Source organism: Mus musculus, chromosome 7 (assembly GCF_000001635.26).
Source record: "Mus musculus strain C57BL/6J chromosome 7, GRCm38.p6 C57BL/6J".
Lineage (NCBI taxonomy): Eukaryota > Metazoa > Chordata > Mammalia > Rodentia > Muridae > Mus > Mus musculus.
In genome coordinates this window covers 13,372,640-13,385,623 of record NC_000073.6, presented here as the reverse complement: position 1 = coordinate 13,385,623, position 12,984 = coordinate 13,372,640, and the positions used below count along the sequence as shown (strand labels likewise).

Here is a 12,984-nt window from a genome sequence, read left to right as displayed (position 1 = left end):
GCAGTTCTAGGCGCCAAGCAAAGGAGGGAGTGAAGCTGGCAGTCTCAGGCACCAGGTGGAGGCAATGAAGGAGGGGGTGACATAATTCCCTTCAAAGGGTCAGTGGATCTTTAGGGTGAGAGTTACTGAGGGCCTAGTTTCCCACAGTTTGGTCTCTCACAGCCAACCATACCCATAATCCTCACACAAGATTACTAAAACTTAGCTCTGAAGTCAAATCAGCTGTAGCCTGACACTCAACCCAGCCACTTTCCTCATCTCACTGAGGATATTTTCTTTGTTTTTCTGCACATTCTCCTTAGATACCCTCAGCAAATCTCTCACCAGGTCATGTGTGTAGGAGTCAGATAGTTTCATTGTCTCATATTTTTTTCTCCAAATCTCAATGTCATCTGAAATACACCATCATCAAGAAAAACATGTCAAGTTAGGATTTTTGTGGGAACAGTCTGCTAATTAAGGTCAAAGTTCACTGTGCCTGGATAGGCTCTGAGCTCGGGGCAATATGGGAAAGTTCCTTCTTTGGCAGGGTTTCTCCTTCTCTGAACCTGTCTGGAGAAGTCTAAATGCCACCACCACCCCCAATACTCACCTCTACCTGAGGAATGTCATGTAGTCTCAATTGGTTTATAGGATCAATTTCTTTTCTCCTGAAAAAAATCTTCTCCAGCCAACACCTAAGACTCCTGAAATGCTTCCCCAGGCTAAGCCATTCCATGTACCCTAAGCCATCCTGGATGTCCCTGCCCTTAGTCCCCCAAAACTTTATAAGCTTTCAATCGCCCTAAGCAAAGTGGACCTGCCTATTGACAAGCAGGTCCTAGTGTGGTCATTCATCATACATAATCACAGAGCTTCTGAAACCCCTGTTCCACATCTCTGCTCCCACTCATGTAGTTTGTATTGGCCAACAATCCACAAGAGCAGGGAGACCCACCTATTGTGTCCATTATGTCAGGGGTAGAAAACTATTTCTATAGCCCAATCATTCAGGCCCACCACTTGACTTTATCAATAAAGAGGTTATATATTGCATTATGAAATGAAGCCTATGCCCTACTATCTATCCTCTATTACTGCACAAAGGAGAGAGAATGTCTTCTTTTCCATATTAACCTGTACTGTCTGGAGCTATGACCAATGCAGGTGAATAATAAATATTTGCTAAAAGGAGGAATAAAGGGGGCTGAAGATATGGCTCAACAGTCATCAGTAATAGCTATTCTTCAAGAAGAGATAGAGTCAGTTTGCAGCACCCACATGGTGGCTCACAACCATCTACAACTCTAGTTCCAGAGGGTCTGATGCCCGCTTCTGCCTCACTGGGCAATAGGCATGCACGTGGTATGCATACATACATGAAGATAATATAATCATAAGCATAAAATAAAAATAAAACATCTTTAAAAAATAAAAGAAAGATATCAGAAACATTAGATGAGCATGGGGGAGCACAGCTATCGTTGTAACACTTGGAGACCAAGGCAGGAGGATTGTGACTTTGAGCTGAGGCTAAGCTACACAGTGAGACTCTGTCTTAACAATAAAATTAGCAAGGGCTCGGAAATGGCTTAGCAAAACTCATACTACCCTTTCAGAGGACTGAACTTTAGTTCTGAGCACCCATGTCAAATGATTCATAACTATCTGCAATTCCAGCTCAAGGGAATCCAATGCCTCTGTCCTCTTAGCACTCACATGTGAAACAGTCCAATACAAATACACAAAACTAACAATAATTTTAAAAAATAACTTCAAAAGAAAAAAGTAGAGAGAACAAGGTATAGCTGCATATGACTCGCAGTTGCAATCTCAGCTCGTAGAAAGTTGAGGAAATGGGATCCTGAGTTCAAAGATACCTTGGGTGATAATAATGAGTCCCTATCTGTAGAAAGAAAAAAGACAGGCTTTATACTATATCCCTTATAAGGAATCCCACTCTAAAGGCAGAGTGGTAGAGAAGTCCAGAGAGTCCAGTGTGGTAAATAACAGGGCTGAGACTTACAGGATAGACATGGTACATGCTGAGCCACACCTACAATTGTCCATCTAGGACTGTATAACGAATGTGTATGGACAGGTGGAAGAAACAAGACATCTGGCTAGGAAATGAATGTCCCCATAAAAAGAGACAACAGGAAGAAATGTCCTAAACAGAAACTAAAATATGACACCCTTTTAGAGGCCACAGGATAGACAGAATGAGGCTTCCTAATCATTCTTTTGAGCTTCAGATGTTGAAATGGGGATCAAGTGTCCCTAAGATATAGCACTGCCAGCCCAGTCCTGTGACTCCTTACCCTGTTTTGCTCACACACCTACCTCCACAGTTGTCTTTGTTGAACAGAGTAAAGTGCATGACAACAGGTCCTGTTTCCCCTCTGAGAACATAGCAGCTTGCTGGGGCTTTGGCCCATTCCTTCAGCTGATCCTCGCTCACCTCAGGAAAGGGGATTTCATGGCGTTGGCAGTAGTCTGATGTGGCCCTGATGGTCTGAGAAGGGGAAAATAAGTGGCCTTGAGGCACACTGAAATCTCAGCAAAGGCCTCAGGAGTACAGTGCATGACTGTTATTGGGTTTGGTTTGTACAGAGGACATCTTGTATTCAATCAGGGCTAGTGAATAGTTTTTGCAAGGGTTGAGAATAACTTTGGTGTCTGTATGAAGGACAGTGTGATCAGATGGAGGGGACACCAACAAAACTTAGAATCAGTAAATCTCATTTCCTCCCTGAGAGCAACTTTTTTTTTATCAAATTTATTAGTAATTTACTTATTCACTTTACATCCGAATATCATCCCTCAGTTCCCCCTTTTCACAGTTCTTCCCCCAATTCCCCTCTCTCCTTCCTCTCTGAGAAAGAGGAGCACCTCATGAGCCCCTCCCCCCCCCCCCCCCCACACACACACATCAATTACTGCAGGATTAGATTCATCCTCTTTCACTGATGCCAAACAAGGAGGCCAAGTTAGGGGAATAGGATTCACATGCAGGCAACAAATTCAGGGTCTACCCCACTCCAGTTCTTAGGGAACCTGCATGAAGGCCAAGCTGCACATCTGCTATGGTTCAGTCTCTGGGAGCACCTCGTGGTCTAGGTTACCTGACTGTGTTGGTCTTCCTGTAGAATCCCTATTCTCTTCATGTCCCTCAATCCTTCCTCCAACTCTTCCACAAGACTCCATCTAATGTTTCGCTGTGAGTCAGATATTCAAAACCAACCAATCTCATTTCCTCCCTGAGAAACTCTTTAACATCTACCTCTTAGGGAGACAAAGCCAGTTTCCATTACTGAATAACAGAAATGGAAAGTCAGCCACACAAATTTTTTATTAGGTATTTTTTTCATTTACATTTCAAATGCTATCCCAAAAGTCCCCCATACATCCCCCCCACACTCCCCTACCCACCCACTCCCACTTCTTGACCCTGGTGTTCCCCTGTACTGAGGCATATAAAGTTTGCAAAACCAAGAGGTCTCTCTTCCCAATGATGGCCGACTAGGCCATCTTCTGCTACATATTCAGCTAGAGACACGACCTCCGGGAATAATGGTTAGTTCATATTGTTGTTTTAAATAGCCCAAATGTTACAAGGAAAGTAAGCCAGTCAGCTTTCTACTGCTGTAGCAAACACCCAAGACAATCAGCTTACAAAGTAAAAAAAAATTGGTTTGGGATCACAGACTTAAAATTTCCAGGTCATGATCAGTTGGCTATGTAGTAGGGGTATATGACAGAGCAAAAGTGCTCACACGACAAATCAGGGAGGAGAAAGAGAAAGGATCTTGCTGTTCTTTGACAGAATGAGCCCAATGAACTAGAGTCCTTACACCAGACCAGTGGTTCTCGACCTTGGGTCATGACCCCTTTTGGGGTTGAGTGACCCTTTCACAGAGGACACCTAAGACTCACAGATAACACAGATATTTATATTACAATTCATAACGATAGGAAATTCCAGGTATGAGGTAGCAACAAAAATAGTGAGGGGTCACCACAACATGAGGAACTGTATTAAAGGGTCACAGCATTAGGAAGGGTGAGGACCACTGCATTAGTTGCATCCCCTCACTGTTCTAACACTCCCCAACTTCTATACCAAAAGACTAAGTCCTGAAAACATGGGCTTCTGGGGTACACTTCAGATCCAGCAATAGCAGTCAGCCAAGAGAAACATAAATGTAAAATATAAATCTCTACCCAGCAGCAATATTGGTAAGCAGCTATAGAAATTTGCCACCAAGCCTGATGATCTGAGATTGATTAAATATAAATATACTTTTATACATATACATGTATTTATAAAGAAATATGTATTATGTGTGTATATTTTTTAAAAATTATAAATACATACTAAATGTGCTTATTGTGTGTGTGTGTGTGTGAGAGAGAGAGAGAGAGAGAGAGAGAGAGAGAGAGAGAGAGAGAGAAATCAGAAGACAATTTATGAGATCTGCCTCATGAGTCTGGAGGACTGAACTCAGGTTAGCAACACATAACTGCAAAACTCTTATACCTTTTTAAATATATGATACTTATGTGTGTCCATGAATGATGTTAGAGGATCCATGCATGCCATAGCGCTCCCAAAACACAATTATTCAATACCCACTTCACATCCAGACCCTGTTTCTTCCTGCACAGACCCATGACTGGAAAAGGCCATCTCAAATACATAAAAGTTTCTTTTCAATTACCTCTAGTGGGTCCCCAGCACTGAAGTCAAATGAGAGGATGAGGTGAGTTTCACGCACAGGAGACAGAATAAGTGGGTAGGGAGTGTTGATGGCAAAACCAGCATCCACCAGATGGAGAAACTCTCGGCTGCACATGGTCTCATCTGCAATGTTACTTAAACCCAGGAAAAGAACTTGTCTAATCTACAGCCAGAATGTAAGAATAGGAAGCAGTTTGTACAGACAGAACTCTCTGTCTCAGAGAGGTGAGCAGAGACTCATGTCCAGCTAGACTTCACATCTGCCACTGTCTAGACATGGTTTGAGTGTGCTCCAGAGACTGGAAGCTTGGTCAGCAGTGTGAAGTGTGGAGATGGAGGAATCTTTAAGAGAAGGGGCTTAGTGGAAGTGGAGGCACAAGCCTTAGAAGGGATTTGTGTTGCATTACATTAGCTCTGGAAAGAGCAAAGTATTTATATAATTAGACCAATCCATCCATAAATATGTCCCTGGTACATGGAGCTATTCTATCTGAATGAAGGATGTCAGATCATGAAAGAATAAACTGTGGTGATATCTACATCATTTTTTAATTGGAGGAAAACATCACCATTTCATGAACATTACTATGCTTTCTATTAATATTGAAAAGACTGTGTGTCTCTCACTGTGAATCACTACAATGGGCAAGTTGGACCATGCTGTCCAGTGAACACCATGCCATGCCATCCCTGCATTTCCAGGAAAGGGGTGAGGTAAGATCATCCCTCCTTTTCCACAGCCTACCCCAGCCCATGAGAGTTCAGGGAAATGAAAAGAGGAGATTCTCACCGTGTTTATAGAGGAAGTTGTGAACAGTTCCCCACTCCCACCTTCAAAAGCACATGCTAGTCTTTCTCAGAAAAGTTGAAGTATCCAAGAGTAAACCTGCACGCAGAAACCGAAAGGTACAAAGTAAGCATCATGGAATGGCACATGGTGTCACTCCTCTAAAGTCCTATGGTGAAGCCCTGAACTTCAAGATGACAGAGTTTTGAGTGTGGAAGTCTCACAGACACACAAGCAAAGATAGACAGAAGTATCCCTAAACTTGTGTCACCAAGGAGAGAGTGAGCTGAGTACCATCATACTCTTCTCTTCTCCTCTTCCTCTTCTTCCTCCTCCTCCTCTCCCTCCTCCTCCTCCTCCTTCTTCTCCTTCTCCTTCTTCTTTTCTTCTTCTTCTTCTTCTTCTTCTTCTTCTTCTTCTTCTTCTTCTTCTTCTTTTCTCTCTCTCTCTCTCTCTCTCTCTCTCTCTCTCTCTCTCTCTCTCCTTCCTCACACTCCTGCTATAGTAAACAATGTGTCTTCAAACTGTGAGTCAAAATGAAGCAATCTAAGTTGTTTCTGCCATGTACTTTGTCACAGGGGTAAGAAAATGTAATGGACACCAGTGGGGACAAGGGTCTGATGGTGCTGGCATTTACCCATGATCCAGTTCAAACTGTATGTGATGGGCTCTTGTGTCTTCTTCTTCTTTTTTAAGATTTATTTATTATTATACATAAGTACACTGTAGCTGACTTCAGACAAACCAGAAGAGGGCATTAAATCTCATTATGGGTGGTTGTGAGCCACCATGTGGTTGCTGGGATTTGAACTCAGGGCCTTCGGAAGAGTAAACAGTGCTCTTACCCACTGAGCCATCTCACCAGCCTGGCTCTTGTGTCTTCTTAAAATAATCCAACAGATAGTCCAGGAGCTGCTCCTTCTTCTCTGAGGAGGTCTCATTCCATTTCTGGATGATCTCAGCCATCTCTTTGCCAAACTCATCTGTTCCAAGAAACACATGAAATTAACAACTTTAGGATAGACCTGTGCCACTTGCTGAGGCCCATTCCATCATATCTCTTGAGTCACTGTTTCATAGAGCAATTTCCTCTGAGAAAAAGCATTCCATCCTTCAGGGAAACCTACTAAAAACTCAGGAAGTACCAGGGCAGCAGCACTCACTGGCACACACATTCAATTGCTGTGAGGACAATGAAGCAGAAAGAAGACCACATCTCCATGCAGGCCACTTGCCTGTGTGTCCACCCCCTGCTTTCCTCATGCACTTCAGCCCCTTAGCATCCTCACAGGAATTTGCAAGTGTGTCCTTATGCACAAACCTGTCTTAGTACCCTCAGCCTGCTGCGGGGCACAGAGCTTATCCTTGAAGCTGGGGTCATCCTGATCTGTGACATAAGCCACCACTAAATCCAAGAGCATTTCATTCACCTCCATCCTGGGTGCTTCTGAGTATGTCACAGTTCTAGCCTCTGCTAAGAAATGAAAATGCCTCCCATGAGAGTGTCAAATATCATTGTTGCCTTCCCCCATAAAAATCTTCCCTGACACTGTTGTGTGTACTTGGAACATCTTCCATTTGTTTTACTTGCAAAGGCTCCCACCAGCAGTTCCTTACAACCAACTTGGCTGGCAACTAGCATGTACAGAACAGAAGCCCACCTCCCTCATTCCATGTGGTACATGATCAAGATAGGGCTTCTTATCCCCCACCATTACAGGTTCCTGGAACAGTAAGGAACACACACACATACAGACATGCATGCACACACTCACACCTGGATGCACAATCAAGTAAGCACACATCCTTTCCAGTCCAGGTTTATCTGTTAGCTCAGGATACTCAGTTGCCTCATTATCAAAAAAATTTCTATGATAGGTTTTGAACAATGGCTCCACTTCTCTCTCTCTCTCTCTCTCTCTCTCTCTCTCTCTCTCTCTCTCTCTCTCTCTCCCTCCCTCCCTCCCTCCCTCCCTCCTTCTTTCTGTGTGTGTGTGTGTGTGTATGTGTGTGTGTATGTACATGTGTGGAAACAAGATGATGTGCGATGCCTTCTATAACTTTCTCTACACTGTGTGAACATGGAGTTTATTAATTTTACAGGCATGAGAATCTGAGTTCAGATCGCCAACTCCCACACATAAAAGACCAGATATAGTGGCATATGCTTCTAATCCCACCAATGATGGTGGTACATAGGAATATCCTGAAGGCTTCTTGGACAGTCAGTCTACCCTATTAATAAACTCCCCGTTCACATACAGTATATATATATACATATATATATATATATATATATATATATATATATATATAGAGAGAGAGAGAGAGAGAGAGAGAGAGAGAGAGAGAGAGAGAAGCAGTTGAGGTAAGAACAGCACTTCACAGTGTGACAATGAGCATAATTGTGACATTTTGAGACTTATAGTTGGCTTGTACAGATTCTCATCCATGTCCTCATTAGGGATTCACAATAACCAGGCTGCTTACCTCCCATAAATTGACATTCCTCTTTCAATTGTCCTACCAGGTCCATTAAACTTTCTGCAAGAGGATAAAAATGCAGAATGTTTACCTGTACAATACAGACTCTGGCTATGGTGTTGAATATTTTATTCTTTTTAGGTATTCAAGACATGATCTTATATTGACTGGATTTGTCTAAAGCTCACTAAATAAATGAAGATGACCTTGAACTACTAATCTTCCTGCTTCCATCTCCCAAGTGCTGGGATCACAGGCTTGCACTACCAGCCCTGTCTTAGGTGTATCCAAAGCAACTTTCTTTAGGATTATACCTTTATAGGATTGGCCACAGTAGGCTAGAGCTTTGCTGATACTGAATCCCAAGACCTAACTTCGTGCCGTCATTCCAACTCAGCATCTAGTAAACTCACATTGGTAACTTAAAACTTGATGGGACAATGCATACACTATGGAGCATGTCTTCTGAAGAGCAAGCCTAATTTACCCACTAAGGAAATAAAATATGACCCAATCTCCAACTTCAGCCTCTTGGAGGCTATGAAGAGATGTGCTCTGTGTGTGTGTGTGTGTGTGTGTGTGTGTGTGTGTGTGTGTGTGTGTGTTTGGTTTTGTTTTGTTTTATATTATTTTGTTTTTTGATACAGGATTCTCTGTATAGCCCTGAGTAAGAACTCTCTGTGTTTCAGGCTAGCCTCAAACTCAGAGAACCACCTAGTTCTACCTCTGTGGTATAGATATAAGGCACCCTGCACCCAGCCACTCTGCAGACATTTTGGATACCCTACAGAGGCTTGAGAAAAAGCAATAATATCCTCACATTGACAATAGTTTCCTCTTCTGTCACAGGAAACAAAGCACAGAGAAGATATCACTAGGCTTTGGCCCCTGGGTTCTACTCAAATGCTCACTTCAAATAATTTTTTTTCATTTTGTCAACATTGGCAAGGACACTTCCCCATAAACCTGCAAAGAAAGAGAAATAAAACTAAGAATTCCTGTAATAAAAGTAAATCAATAGGATTTTATTACATTTGAATATGTTGCCTTAATAGAGGCAGAACTGGAATGTGGGCAACAACCAATGGTAGCTTATAGTTGGATGAGGCTTGTGGGAAAGAAGGAGTATGGATGGACTCTTAAAAAATAAAAATGGGGGGCTGGTGAGATGGCTCAGTGGGTAAGAGCACCCGACTGCTCTTCCGAAGGTCCAGAGTTCAAATCCCAGCAACCACATGGTGGCTCACAACCATCCGCAACAAGATCTGACTCCCTCTTCTGGAGTGTCTGAAGACAGCTACAGTGTACTTACATATATTAATAAAATAAATCTTTAAAAAAAAAAAAATAAATAAAAATAAAAATGGGAATGGAGAGGAGTTATAGCTATATATATATATGTATATACATATATATATAGCTATGTATATATATGTATATATATATATGATGCATATATATATATATATATATATATATATATATATATGCATCAAAAGATCCTATGCCACTGACGAGATAGATGAAAGGGCCATTTTCAATGGAGGATGATCCAGAAAAAAACAATCTTGCCTCTGTTTCTGTGCAGAAGGAAGGATCCATGATGGACTTCATAGTATATCACAAAATTATATGGTGACTGGGAATGGAATTTATACGGTGACTAGGAATGGGGGTGTATGTCTATAATCCTAGTATTTGGGAGATGGAAGAAATAAGAGTTCAAGACTAGTCTCAGCCACACAGTTTTAGTTTAAGGTCAAAATGGAATACATGAGACCCAGGCTCAAAGAACAGCAAAAATTACTTGCTAAGTACATAGATATATAATTATGCTTGAAATCCTAGCACATGCTTATCACTAACTAGTGTTTTGCAGGTGAGATTGCATGTAACTCCCATAGACAGATTCTAAATCTGTTTATCAGAAGCTGTAACATTAGATTCAGGAATGTTCCAGAATATTTACTAATATATTAATATTTACTAATATATGGTAATTTATTTAATAAATTACTAATATACTAATATTTACTAATATATGGTATTTGTCCAGCAAGAGAGCTCCTGAGAGATACTTAAAGTGTTCCTCTGGAAACCCAGATACTTCTCCTTTTTCTCCTAGTAATGAAGGAGTAGGGTAGAGCTAGAATCTCTGGGAGGTCATTCTTGCCCAATATCCACTTCCCATCTCCACTGAATTCCATCTGATCCCTTACTTACCTCTCAGGAAAGTCAAGTCTCTCTCAGGCTTAGGTCTAACTAGTTTTCCATTCTCAAATCTGCTTCCAAACTCTGTGATGGGACATAAGCCCCAAGTGCAAGGTAGCCAGCATGATGAGGAGTGAATTCAAACCAGGAATCTGGAGAGGCAAAATGAGGGTAAACTACATGCTCTGAGCCTGAAACAGCAGATGCTTAGCATGGGGGAATCCATAGAGTATGGAATGCCAACCAAGAGACTACCACATAGAGGGCTGTCTAATCTCAAATTAATTGGGGATTCTTCTCAGTATGTCTAAAAGCCTATTCAAGTGGAAATGTGTCATTATTTCAAAAGAACCCTGTTATCATTACTGCCCCAATCTTAAGCCCCTTTTCCTCCAATTCATAACAGCTGCAACTCTAGAATGTGGAATGACAACGACTCTAGAAACACTATAATATGAGGATTACCTGGGGCACTGTTGAATGGATGAACTATTTATTGTAAGAAGGAAAATCACATGACCATGTTTGCTCTAGAAACTTCTATCAGGTAGCTGTGGAAGAAGCAGATGACATGGTACAGGTAAACCAATGAGGAAGTAATTAAAGAATCCTCGAGAGAGATGCTGAAACTTGGTCTGAGATGTATTCTGGTTTGTGGAGAAGGTAAATGGAAGGTTAAGTGAGCAATGTCATGTACTAGAGGTCTCATTGGTTTTGACAGGATGTTTGGAGAGAGTGAAGCTATTCATATATTCTTGACTAAATAACTGTCTTCCTCTATGAGGGAACACCATCCTCTCCAAACCAGTACATAGCTCATGAGAGACACATATAGAGTAGATAGAGAGGAAGGAACATCCTGATTAGCCGCCCATATTAGTCAAATCAACCCTAGTAATCAATGGAGTGACAGATGTTACAACCAACTTAACCATACCTCTGGACTATTGGGGGAGGGTTTATGAAAAGAAGGTTAACCCTACCTACCTCAATGGAAAAACCATACAAGGATTATGCTGATGAGTTTCAACCTTAAACCTGACCTAGCTCAGAATTCCTGCTAAAAGGTTTTTAATGACTAATAGATCAGGTTAGTCTATGGACATGTCTATGGGAACATTTCTTGATTTCTGATATGGAAAAACTCAGCCCATTGTAAGTGTCACTCATTCCTTGTAAAATCAGTATAAATGGAAGGAAAGCCAGCCCAGAATACACAAGTAAATAAGGATCCACATAGCTGCTCTTGAGTGTGGATGTTGAGTTCCTGACGTGACTTCCCTTTAATAATGGGCCATAACCTGGACCTAGAAGCCAAATGAACCCGTTGCTTCCTAGGTTGCTTTTTACTACATTATCAGAAACCCATACTAGGAGGAGAGAAATGGGGCAATAACACCAGGAAGTTCTCAGCTTTAGGATGCTAAAGTGAGTGAGCATCCGGAACATTGCCTGATGGATACAGAGCAACAAGGACAAACTCATCAAACAAATAAAGGCATTTTATATTAAGTAAATAAAATGAAAAGTTATTGATCCCTGGGGAAAGAATGTGGCTTGAAACAAAAATAGAATACAAGGAAAGTAACCAACATTAGGGTAGTTAGTGGAAGCACTGGGAAGATGACACATAAGTAGGAAAGAGTCATGCCACTATATCTCCAACCTGGGTCCCTCACCTAGCCCACATTACAACTTCCTTCATCACCCAAAACAAGTGCTGGCCCTCTGGTGGTTTCTGGGATTCCTATTTGCTCTTGTATGATCTGAGCATCTTATTCTGAAAGCCCCTTTTCTATGAGTCCTTGGCTTCTGGGCCTCCTGAGGGGGACAGTATAGGGGAAACATACATACATACATACATACATACATACATACATACATACATACATACATTCTACTTAAATCCTTTCTGCCGGATGGAACCCAGGACCCCACTCATTCTAGGCAAACACTGTACCACTGCTCCATCCCTGCTCAGTGCCATTCATTCCCTTGCTACCTCCCCTCCCCTCCAATTTTTTGCTTACTCTGCGTTTTTATCTCCCTCCAATCAGGTGGAAGGTCACCATCAATGGCTGGAAAGATGGAATAGGGCAGCACTCCTTCCACTTGCTTCTTGATGCTTTGGAGAAAAAAGGACCACCCAGATTGAATGGGATAGAAGCGTACAATTTAGAAGAATATGGGTTTGTCTCTCCAAACTGGGTAGACTCTTTGTACACTGTGCACCTAGTTCTGGAATATTTTTCTTTCTTCTTCATCTAGGAAACCCATTCCCACATGTGTGGAAGTCATAGGACAACTTACAGGAGTCAGTTCTCCATCTACCATGTAGGTTCCAATAATCAAACTTAGATTTTCAGTGTCTTTCTTCACTGAACCATCACTACAGCCCTCTGTTCTCTCTTTTCAGCATTGAGAATAGACAAAACAAAACGTTTGACCCAAAATGCATCCTGTTTACAAGGAATGTGGGGAAGGGGGATGGCGCAGAGACTGGGGGAATGGTCAACCAATAACCAGCCTGATTTGATAGCCTTTTTATGGACAAGCACCAATCTCTGACACTATTAGGAGTCTAATATGGCTATTCTCTGAGAGGCACACCTCAGCATCTGACTCAGATGGATGCAGATGCCCACAGCCAAACAGTGGATGGAGCTTGGGGACTCTTATTGAAGAGGTAGGAGAAGGATCGTGGATACCAAAGGGGACACAAACTTCACAGGAAGACCAACAGAGTCAACCAACCTGGACCCTTGCAGCTTTTAGAGACTGA

At 41.9% G+C, this 12,984-nt stretch overlaps 1 pseudogene; it reads right to left on the bottom strand.

Annotated features, from left to right (window-relative positions):
- On the bottom strand, positions 241 to 12,338 carry Pla2g4c-ps (phospholipase A2, group IVC (cytosolic, calcium-independent), pseudogene; annotated as a pseudogene).